Raw genomic sequence first — 10,816 nt, 5'->3', positions numbered from 1 at the left:
AAGGGGTACTATCAGGTTTGATTTGGTATATTCGGGAGTATAATATTGAAAGTCGGCTCAGAAAGGGATTATGGTTCTGGTTGGGGCGAGAGGGCTCCGTGACTTTTTGATCTGGTAAGTGGTCATGAAATTTTGCGTGTTTCTTTTATTATCGACAGTGCACGAAGGTTTTGGGATGAGGTTTGGTTTTATATGGGTTTAATACTAGTATGCGGTTGGTTTGGAGTAGTCACTGCGATCAGGAATGGTGCTACGAGCATGTGAGTTGTGTAATTTGTTGGTTGATTATATCCGTGGTTATAGTTATAGCTCGACGCAACTTGTCCGGACTTATATGGTGTGTAAAGGTAAGAGTTGTGTCTTGAAAGAGATTTTAAAGGTTGGAAATTAAACTCCAAGGTTTATGGGCTAAGGTTAAATTAATGACTTTTAGTTGCATTGTGTAGTCAAGCCTTATGTGGGATAGGGTGACGTGGGTTCACCCCCGGGTACGTGTGTGGTAAGATGGAACAGTGATTTGATGGCTTGGAAACAACTCTTGGCACGTTCGAGGATGAATGTATGTTTAAGTGGGGGAGAATGTAACGACCCGGCCGGTCGTTTTGAGTATTACAACCCCGTTTCCACATTTACTTCTCAAATTGTACTTTACAGTTGTTATGCGAATTGCCGGAGTAATTGGTTCGGGTCCAGTGAGGTATTTGAAGGAATTAGAACACTTAGTTCCAACGTTTAAAGCTTAAGTTAAAATAGTGACAGGATGCAGACTTATGTGTAAACGACCTCGGACTCGAATTTTGATAATTCAAATAGCTCTTTATGGTGATTTTGGACTTAGGAGCGTGTCCGAAAAATTATTTGGAGGTCCGTAGTGGAATTTGGCTTGAATTGCCGAAAGTTGAATTTTTGGGAAGTTTGACCGGGGGGTTGACTTTTTGATATCGAGATCGGAATCCAATTCTGTAAATTGGAATAGGTCCGAAATATGAAATGTGACTTGTGTGCAAAATTTGAGGTCAATCAGACATGATTTGATAGGTTCCGAAGTCGTTTGTAGAAATTAGAAATTTCAAAGTTCATTAGGCTTGAATTGGGGTGTAATTCATGGTCTTAGCGTAGTTTTAGGTGATTTGAGGGTTCGACTAAGTTCGTATGATATTTTAGGACTTGTTGGTATATTTGGTTGAGGTCTTGAGGGGCTCGGGTGAGTTTCAGATGGTTAACGGGTTGGATTTTGGACTTGGAACTCTGCTGGAATTTTTCTGATGCACTATCTGGTTTCCTTCATCACGTTCGCGAGTGGAGCCTCGCATTCGCGAAGAGGAATTTCAGGCAGGCAGGATTTACTCTTCGCGTTCACGAGGTGGTCTCGCGTTCGCGAAGAGGAGCTGGGTTGTGCATCGCGTTCGCGAAGGGGAGCTCGCGTTCACGAAGAAGGGCTCCGTAAAGCATCACGTTCGCGAGCAGTGTCTCGCATTCGCGAAGAACAAATGTTGGGAAGCACATTTTGTGCTTAACGATTTGGAGCTCGGATTGAGGCAATTTTCGGGCGATTTTCAGAGGAAACAACGGGGTAAGTGTTCTTAACTCAATATTGGTTAAATTACCCGAATCCATGTTTGTTTTTATCATTTAATTGGTGAATTAAGTTGGAAAAGTTTGAAAACCCTCTTAGTTTAAATTGAGGATTTGAAGGCCGAGTTGTGGTCGGATTTAGGTAATTTTTGTATGGATGGACTCGTGGTTGAATGTGGGTTCGGATTTTGTGATTTTTACCGGATTCCGAGACGTGGACCCCACAGGTGATTTTTGGGGCGCAATTTCGGATTTTTGGAAAATATTAGTATTTTGATATAGAATTAATTCCTATAATTTTTGTGGGCTGAATCAAATTATTTTGACTAGATTCGAGCCGTTTGGAAGTTAATACGCGCATAATGGGATTTCTGGAGCATAGTTTAGCTTGCTCGGCATTGGATTTGGCTTGTTCGAGGTAAGTAACTGTTATAATATTGGAGTTGAGGGTATGAACCCTGAATATATGTATTATGTGAATTGTTGGGAGGTGACGCACATGTTTGGTGGCGGGCGTGTGAGCGTGCACTATAGAAATTGCGACATAATTGTTTCTTTGGAATTTTGTAGTTAAATAATCTTGGAATTTTCCATGCGGTTTTATGAGTTAGAGAAATTAAGCTGAAAAACATATTAAAAATCATGATTGAGGCTATGTGGCAGTACTATTGGGACCCACAGAGGTCATATTGCTGTGAATTATTTGTTTTAAATTGAAAATTCATACTCAGTCATATTTATTTCATTGCATATCATAACTCAGTTTTATGACTCTATTTTGATGCATATAAATATTTTGGGCCGATTGCCCTGTTTTACCGAAATGCCCGAGTAGCTTGAGAGGTTTATGACTGAGTGAGGCCGAGGGCCTGATTTGTGAGGATGAGTGTGGATCAGGGCTGCCCGCCTGCATCATACTTTATTATTATACCACGTGAGTTGTCTGTGCAGCACGTGAGTTGTCCGTGCAGATTATAGCGCTACGGCTGAAGGAGCCCCTCCGGAGTCTATACACACCCCCAGTGAGCGCAGTTACCTACTGAGTGCGAGTGCCGAGTGACTAGGAGGCATGAGTGATTGTGAGGTATGCCCGAGTGGCAAGAATGATTGTGAGGTATGCCCGAGTGGCACGAGTGACTGTGAGGTTTGCCCGAGGGGCTGTATATGAGTGATGTTCTGCCCGAGGGGCTGTTTATGATTTTATCACTGAACTCAATTGCATCGCATTGGCATGCACACATGACATACTGGCATAGAGATGTATTTTTCCTCATGCTGTACAACATCACATCATTCATGGTTTCTCACACATTTTTTACAGATGGGCATAGTGATGCATTTGTTTTACACGGGTTATCCGGAAGGAAAATGAAACATATTATTTATTATTGAGAAGATCTTTGGAGAAATTTATTGTTTTCAAACTATTCATATAATTGGCAACTTCGGCAAATGATTTGGGTTTCACTGATGTATTTGAAAGAAAGAACTTCTATTCTTTTTTTGAAATCATTACTTGGCTGAGTATTTTATCCCAGAGTTACTTCTGGTATTATTTGCTTTATGTTGTTATGGATTGTTGTGGACTATTTGTTTTGGACCCGACCTTGGTGGAATCTCATCACTACTTTCAACTTACTGCTAGGTTTGTTACTTACTCAGTACATGGGTTCGGTTGTACTGATACTACACTTCTACACATTGCATGCAGATGTTGGCTGTTGTTGTTGCTGTGCTCGATGGTTGTGGGATTTGAAGATGTACCTGCGTTCCTCTTGTAGCTGCCTCTTGTTCAGGGTAGCCTTAGATTTATAAAAGCTTTGTTTATGTATTATTCAAACAGACTATGTATTTATTTCATTTCCGCTTTGTATACTCTATTCTTAGAAGCTCATGATTTGTACTACCAGTTCTTGGGGAGATGTATGAGTTTTAGATATTTTCTTTTAATTAATTTCATTGGAATTGAATAGTTGGAAATTGGCTTACCTAACGGGTTGGGTTAGGTGCCATCACGACTAGTGGGATTTTGGGCCGTGACAGCAAGTTTTATCCTTCTTGTGTGCAAACTCCTATTAGTTTTCCATAAGTATAATCCTTATACGCAATTTTCACCATGTCACGACCCAAAATCTCACCCGTCGTGATGGTGCCTATCTCGATACTAGGCAAGACGTTAATTTCACTAAACCACAATTTCATTTAAGTTTGAAAATATAATATTTAAATACAATACAAAATCTCCCAAATACAAATACGAAAACTCCCCAAAACGTGGTGTCACTGAGTACATGAGCATCTAATATGAATACAAATCTGGAAAAGTGCGGTCTACAATAGTCTAAGACCAAAATACAGTAATACAGAGATAGGGAAGGAGAGACAAGCTCTGCGAAACAAGGCAGCTACCTCTGAATCTCCGAAAAATTAGCTGTACGAAAGAATCAACACCCGCTATGTCCTGGAACACATGGATCTGCACACGAAGTGCAAGGAGTAGTATGAGTACAACCAGCTAAGAAAGTAACAATAATAAATAAGGAACTGAAGATAGTAACGAACTACACAGTTATGGTTCATTTCCAGTAATCCCAGCAAAGAATAGACATGCTATCAAATCTAATGTCAAATCAATATTTATACAGTTCCAGTTCATGTAATCCGCATATCAACAATCTTTCAGAAATTTCACAACAATGATAGATAGCAACTAAATGCAACAACAAATGGAATTCAAGTACAACCTCTCAGAACAACAATCACTCTCTGGGCTCCCAGCCCTCATCACTCACTCAATGGGTACCCGCACTCACTGGGGGTGTACAGACTCCGGAGGGCTCCTACAGCCCAAGCGCTATAATTTGCACGGACAACTCACGTGCCATAATATAAATATCTGGACCAGCACGGCCAACTCGTGCGCTGCACGGCCAACTCACGTGCTATAGTATAATATAAGGATCTGCACGGCCAACTCACGTGCTATAGTATAATATAAGGATCCGCACAGCCAACTCACATGCTGCACGGACAACTCACGTGCTATAGTATCAATATCTCACAATCAGGCCCTTGGCCTCACTCAGTCATAAATCTCTCCAGTCTCTCGGGCTCTCAATAATTATAAAATCAGCCCAAACAACAATGATATGATGTGTTAATAATAATAACAGAGACTGAGATAAAATATGCAAGTAAAAACTAAGACTTAGTATATATAGCATTTAGCAGGCAATTCAACAACTACGCGACCTCTGTGGGTCCCAACAGTACTATCACATAGCCTAAGCATGATTTCTAACATGATTTACAGTCAAATTTTATCGACACATAGAGAGCATATAGGTAACAACAAATTATTCAACTTTACAGTTTCTCGGGATGGACCAAGTAATAATCCCCTCGGTGCACGCCCACACGCCCGTCACCTAGCATTGCGTCACCTCCAAAATAATCGCATTATACCAAAATCCGGGGTTTAATACCCTCAGGACCAAATTTAAAACTGTTACTTACTTCAAGCTGTGAAATTCTTATTCTGCAATGTCCTTTCCTCGTGAATTGGTCTCCTAACGCCTCGAATCTGGCCATAAATAATTCCTTTCAGTCAATAAAATATATTGGAATTAATTCCATAAGAAAATAATAATTCTCCATAAAAATTCGAAAATTAGCTCAAAAATCGCCAATGGGGTCCACGTCTCGGAACTCGACAAAGGTTACAAAATTTGGAAGCCCATTCAACCACGAGTCTAACCATACCAATTTTACCAAAATCCAACCCCAACTCGACCCTCAAACCTTCAATTTAAACAAAGAGGGTTTTCAATTTTTCCCAAATAAATTCACCAATTAAATGATAAAACACAACCATGAATTCGGATAATTTAACCAATATTGAGTTAAGAACACTTACCCCGTTGTTTTCCACCGAAAATCACCCAAAATCGCCTCAAATCCGAGCTCCAAATCGTCAAAAACTGACCCATTTTCAGAACTTAAACTCAGTGCCCAGGCTTTTCTTCTTCGCGAACGCGGTCAGTGCCTCGCGTTCGCGTAGCACAAAATAGCTCCTGTCCAAATTCCTCCTTCGCGAACGCGACATCACCCTCGCGTTCGCGAAGCACAAAAATGCCTCTGCCTCAATGTCTTCTGCGCAAATGCGTTCAACCTCTCGCGAACGTGATGATTCATTCCCCCTCACTACGTAAACGCGACACCCCCTACGCGAACGTGTAGACTAATTGCATGGGGTCCTTAGCTGCTTCCTCTCTTCTTCGCGAACGCGTAACACCTCTCGCGTTCGTGATGCATACCCAGTCCACCCTTCGCGAACGCGTGCTTCTCTTCGTGAACGCGAAGAGCAAATATTGCCAGCCTATCAGTTCCTCTTCGCGAACGCAAGGCTCCATTCGCGAACGTGATGAAGGAAACCAGGTGGTGCATCAGAAAAGTTCCAGCAGAGTTCAAAGTCAAAACTCCAACCCGTTAATCATCTGAAACTCACCCGAGCCCCTCGAGACCTCGACCAAATATACCAACAAGTCCTAAAACATCATACGGACTTAGTCAAATCTTCAAATCACCTCAAACAACGCCAAAACCATGAATTACACCCCAATTCAAGCCTAATGAACTTTGAAATTTCTAATTTCTACAAACGACTCCGGAACCTATCAAATCACATTCGATTGACCTCAAATGTTGCACACAAGTCATAAATGACATAACAAAGGTATTCCAATTTTCAGAATCGGATTCCGACCCCGATATCAAAAAGTCAACCCCCCGGTCAAACTTCTCAAAAATTAAACTTTCGGCATTTCAAGCCTAATTCCTCTACGGACCTCCAAATAATATTTCGGACACGCTCCTAAGCCCAAAATCACCATACGGAGCTATTGGAATCATCAAAATTAAAATCCGAGGTCGTTTACACATAGGTCCATATCCGGTACACTTTTCTAACTTAAATTTTCAATTATGAGACTAAGTGTCTCATTTCACTCCGAGTTCCTTCCGGACCCGAACCAGCTAACCCGATAAGTTACAAATCAATTGCAGGACATAAATTGATTAGTAAATGGGGGAACGGGGTTACAATATTCAAAATGACCGGCCGGGTCGTTACATTCTCCCCCTCTTAAACAAACGTTCGTCCTCGAACAGGTTTAGAATAATACCTGGAGTCTCAAATAAGTGTGGATATTTGTTCCGCATCACCTGCTCAGTCTCCCAAGTAGCTTCTCCGACTGGCTGGCCTCTCCACTGCACCTTCACTGATGCTATGTTCTTTGACCTCAGCTTTCGAACCTGCCGGTCTAAAATAGCCACCAACTCCACATCATAAGTCAAATTACCGTCCAGTTATACTGTACAGAAATCCAGAATGTGAGACGTATCCCCGACATACTTTCGGAGCATGGATACATGGAACACTGGATGAACACCTGATAGACTAGGTGGCAAAGCAAGTTCATAAGCCACCTCCCCAATTTTCTGAAGTATCTCAAAAGGCCCAATATACCGAGGGCTCAACTTGCCCTTTTTCCCGAACCTTAACACACCCTTCATGGGTGAGATCTTGAGCAGAACCTTCTCTCCAACCATGTGAACAACATCACGAACCTTCCTGTTGGCATAACTCCTCTGTCTAAACTATGTTGTTCGAAGCCGTTCCTGAATTACTTTGACCTTCTCTAAAGCATCTTGAACCAAGTCAGTACCCAATAGTCTAACCTCATCGGGCTCAAACCAACCTACCGGAACCGACATCGTCTCCCATATAAAGCTTCATACGGAGCCATCTGAATGCTTGACTGGTAGCTATTATTGTAAGCAAACTCTGCGAGTGGCAAAAATTGATCCCAAGAACCTCCAAAATCAATGACACAAGCGCATAGCTTATCCTCCAATATCTAAATAGTGCACTCGGACTGTCTGTCCGTCTGAGGGTGAAATGATGTACTCAACTAAACCTGTGTGCCCAATTCTCGCTGCACTTCCCTCCAAAACTGTGAGGTAAACTGCGTACCCCGATCTGAAATATTGGACACCGGCACACTGTGCAGGCGAACAATCTCACGAATATAAATCCCAGCCAACCACTCCGAAGAATAATTAGTACCGACTGGAATAAAATGTGCAGATTTGGTCAACCGATCTACTATCATCCAAATAGCATCGAACTTTCTCAAAGTCCATGGGAGTCCAACTACGAAGTCCATTGTAATACGCTCCCACTTCCACTCAGGAATTTCAAGTCTCTGTAGCAATCCGCCCGGTCTCTGGTGCTCGTACTTTACCTGCTGACAATTTAAACACCGAGATACAAACCCAACTATATCTTTCTTCATCCGCTTCCACCAATAGTGCTGTCTCAAATCCTTATACATCTTCGCGGCGTCGGGATGAATATAGTACCGCAAACTGTGAGCTTTTTGGAGAATCAGCTCACGCAAACCATCTACATTAGGTACACATAGCCTGCCCTGCATCTGTAATACGCTGTCATCTCTATTAGTGACTTTCTTGGCATCACCGTGCTGAACCGTGTCCTTAAGGACAAGCAGATATGGATCATCATACTGGCGCTCTCTGATGCGATCATATAAAGAAGATCGAGAAACCATACAGGCCAAAACTTGATTCATCTCGGAAACATCCAATCTAACAAACTGATTAGCCAAGGCATGAACATCCAAGGCTAAAGGCCTCTCTGCTACCGGTAAGTATGCTAAGCTGTCCAAACTCTCCGCCTTACGACTCAAGGCATCGCCTGTTACATTGGCCTTTCCGGGATGATAGAGAATGGTGATATCATAATACTTAAGCAACTCCAACCACCTTCGCTGCCGTAAGTTAAAATCCTTCTATTTAAACAAATATTGCAGACTCCGATGATCTGTATACACCTCACACTGGACACCGTACAAGTAATGCCGCCAAATTTTCAAGGCATGAACAATAGCTGCCAACTCAAGATCATAGACTGGATAATTCTTCTCATGTACCTTTAACTGTCTAGACGCGTAGGCAATCACCCTACCATCTTGCATAAGTACTGCGCCGAGACCAATCCGCAACGCGTCACAATACACAGTATAAGACTCTGAACCTGTAGGCAACACCAATACTGGAGCTGTAGTCAAAGTTGACTTGAGCTTCTGAAAGCTCTCTTCACATTCATCCGACCACCTGAACGGAGCACCTTTCTGGGTCAATTTAGTCATAGGCGGTGCAATAGATGAGAAACCCTCCACAGAATGACGATAATAATCGGCCAAGCCGAGAAAACTCCGAATATCAGTAACTGAGGATGGTCTGGGCCAATTTTGAACTGCCTCTATTTTCTTCGGATCCACCTTAATACCTTCACTGGACACTATATGTCCCAAGAATGCCACTGAACTAAGCCAAAACTCATACTTAGAGAATTTGGCATAAAGTTTCTCCTCTCTCAGCCTCTGTAATACAATACCCAAGTGTTGTGCATGCTCCTCCTGGCCACGTGAGTACACCAGAATATCATCAATGAATACCACGACAAATAAATCAAGATATGGCTGAAATACACTATTCATCAAATGCATAAATGCTGCTGGGGCATTGGTTAGCCCAAAAGACATCACAAGAAATTCATAGTGGCCATAACGAGTCCTGAATGCCGTCTTTAGAATATCCGAATCCCGAATTTTTAATTGGTGATACCCAGACCTCAAATCAATTTTGGAGAATACCCTCGCTCCCTGAAGCTGGTCAAAAATAAATCATCAATACGCAGCAATGGATATATATTCTTGATTGTAACTTTGTTCAATTGCCTATAATCAATGCACATCCACATAGTACCATCTTTAGTTTTCACAAACAAAACCGGTGCACCCCAAGGTGACACACTAGGCCTAATAAACCTCTTTTCAAGGAGTTCCTAAAATTGCTCTTTCAATTCTTTTAACTCAGCTGGTGCCATACGATACAGAGGAATAGAAATGGGCTGAGTTCCCTATACCAAGTCAATACCGAAATCAATATCCATGTCGTGTGGCATACCCGACAGGTCTGCAGGAAATACATTCGGTAAGTTCGCACGACCGGTACTGAATCAATAATAGGAGCATCTGCATCAACATCTCTCACAAAGGCCAAATATGACAAGCATCCCTTTCCAACCATACGTTGGGCCTTCAAATAAGAAATTACCCTGCTAGGAACAAGATCTAGAGAACCCTCCATTCAACCTTTGGCAACCCCGGCATCGTCAACGTCACGATTTTTGCGTGACAGTCCAGAATAGCATGCCATGGAGACAACCAATCCATACCCAGGATTACATCGAAATCAACCATACCGAGTAATAAAAGATCAACTCTAGTCTCTAGTTCCCCAATAGTTACTACGCACGACCGATACATACGATCCACAGTAATAATATCGCCCACCGGTGTAGATACACAAACAGGTGAAATTAAGGACTCACAGGGTATATCCAGATAATGAGCAAAATACGATGATACATATGAATAAGTGGAACCAGGGTCAAATAATATAGAAGCCTCCCTATGGCACACTGAAACAATACCTGTGATTACTGCGTCTGAAGCAACAGCATCTGGCCTGGCAGGAAAAGCATAGAAACGAACTTGCTCGCCTCCTGATCAGCCTCCCCCTCTTGGGCAACCCCTAGCTGCCTGACCCCCACCCCGAGATGGCAGGACGGGTGGTGTAACTACTGGTGCTGGTACCGTCGGTCGAGAACTCTGCTATGAAACCTCACTCAATAGCTTAGGACACTCTCTCTTGAAACGACCAAATTCTCCGCACTCGAAACAACCCTTCCTCTGACAGAACTGCTGCTCCTGATATCCCGAGGGATGACCTGCAGAAGCCTGTGCGGACGAGGCATGATGAGAACTCTATGCTGGTAGTACACTTAATGAATACTGGCCTGAGTGAGCACTGTAAGAACCATGGCTAGCTGATGCACCACGATGAGCTGGACAACCCGTCTGAGTGTGTCTGCAAGAACGACCCCTACCTCGGTGAAACTGACCCCCTGAAGGAACACCACTGTAATCACCCAGACCACGAGGCCTCTTAGCCTCTCTCTCTCCACGTTCCTGGCTATGAACCATCTCTATCTGCCGAGCAATGTCCACTACCTTATCAAAAGTAGCACCAGATACTCTCTCCCTAGTCATAAGTAACTGCAGCTGATATGTGAGGCCATCAATGAACCTCC

This window comes from Nicotiana tomentosiformis, chromosome 2 (assembly GCF_000390325.3).
Source record: "Nicotiana tomentosiformis chromosome 2, ASM39032v3, whole genome shotgun sequence".
In the NCBI taxonomy this organism is placed as follows: domain Eukaryota; kingdom Viridiplantae; phylum Streptophyta; class Magnoliopsida; order Solanales; family Solanaceae; genus Nicotiana; species Nicotiana tomentosiformis.
Note: the sequence above shows the minus strand (reverse complement) of the source record.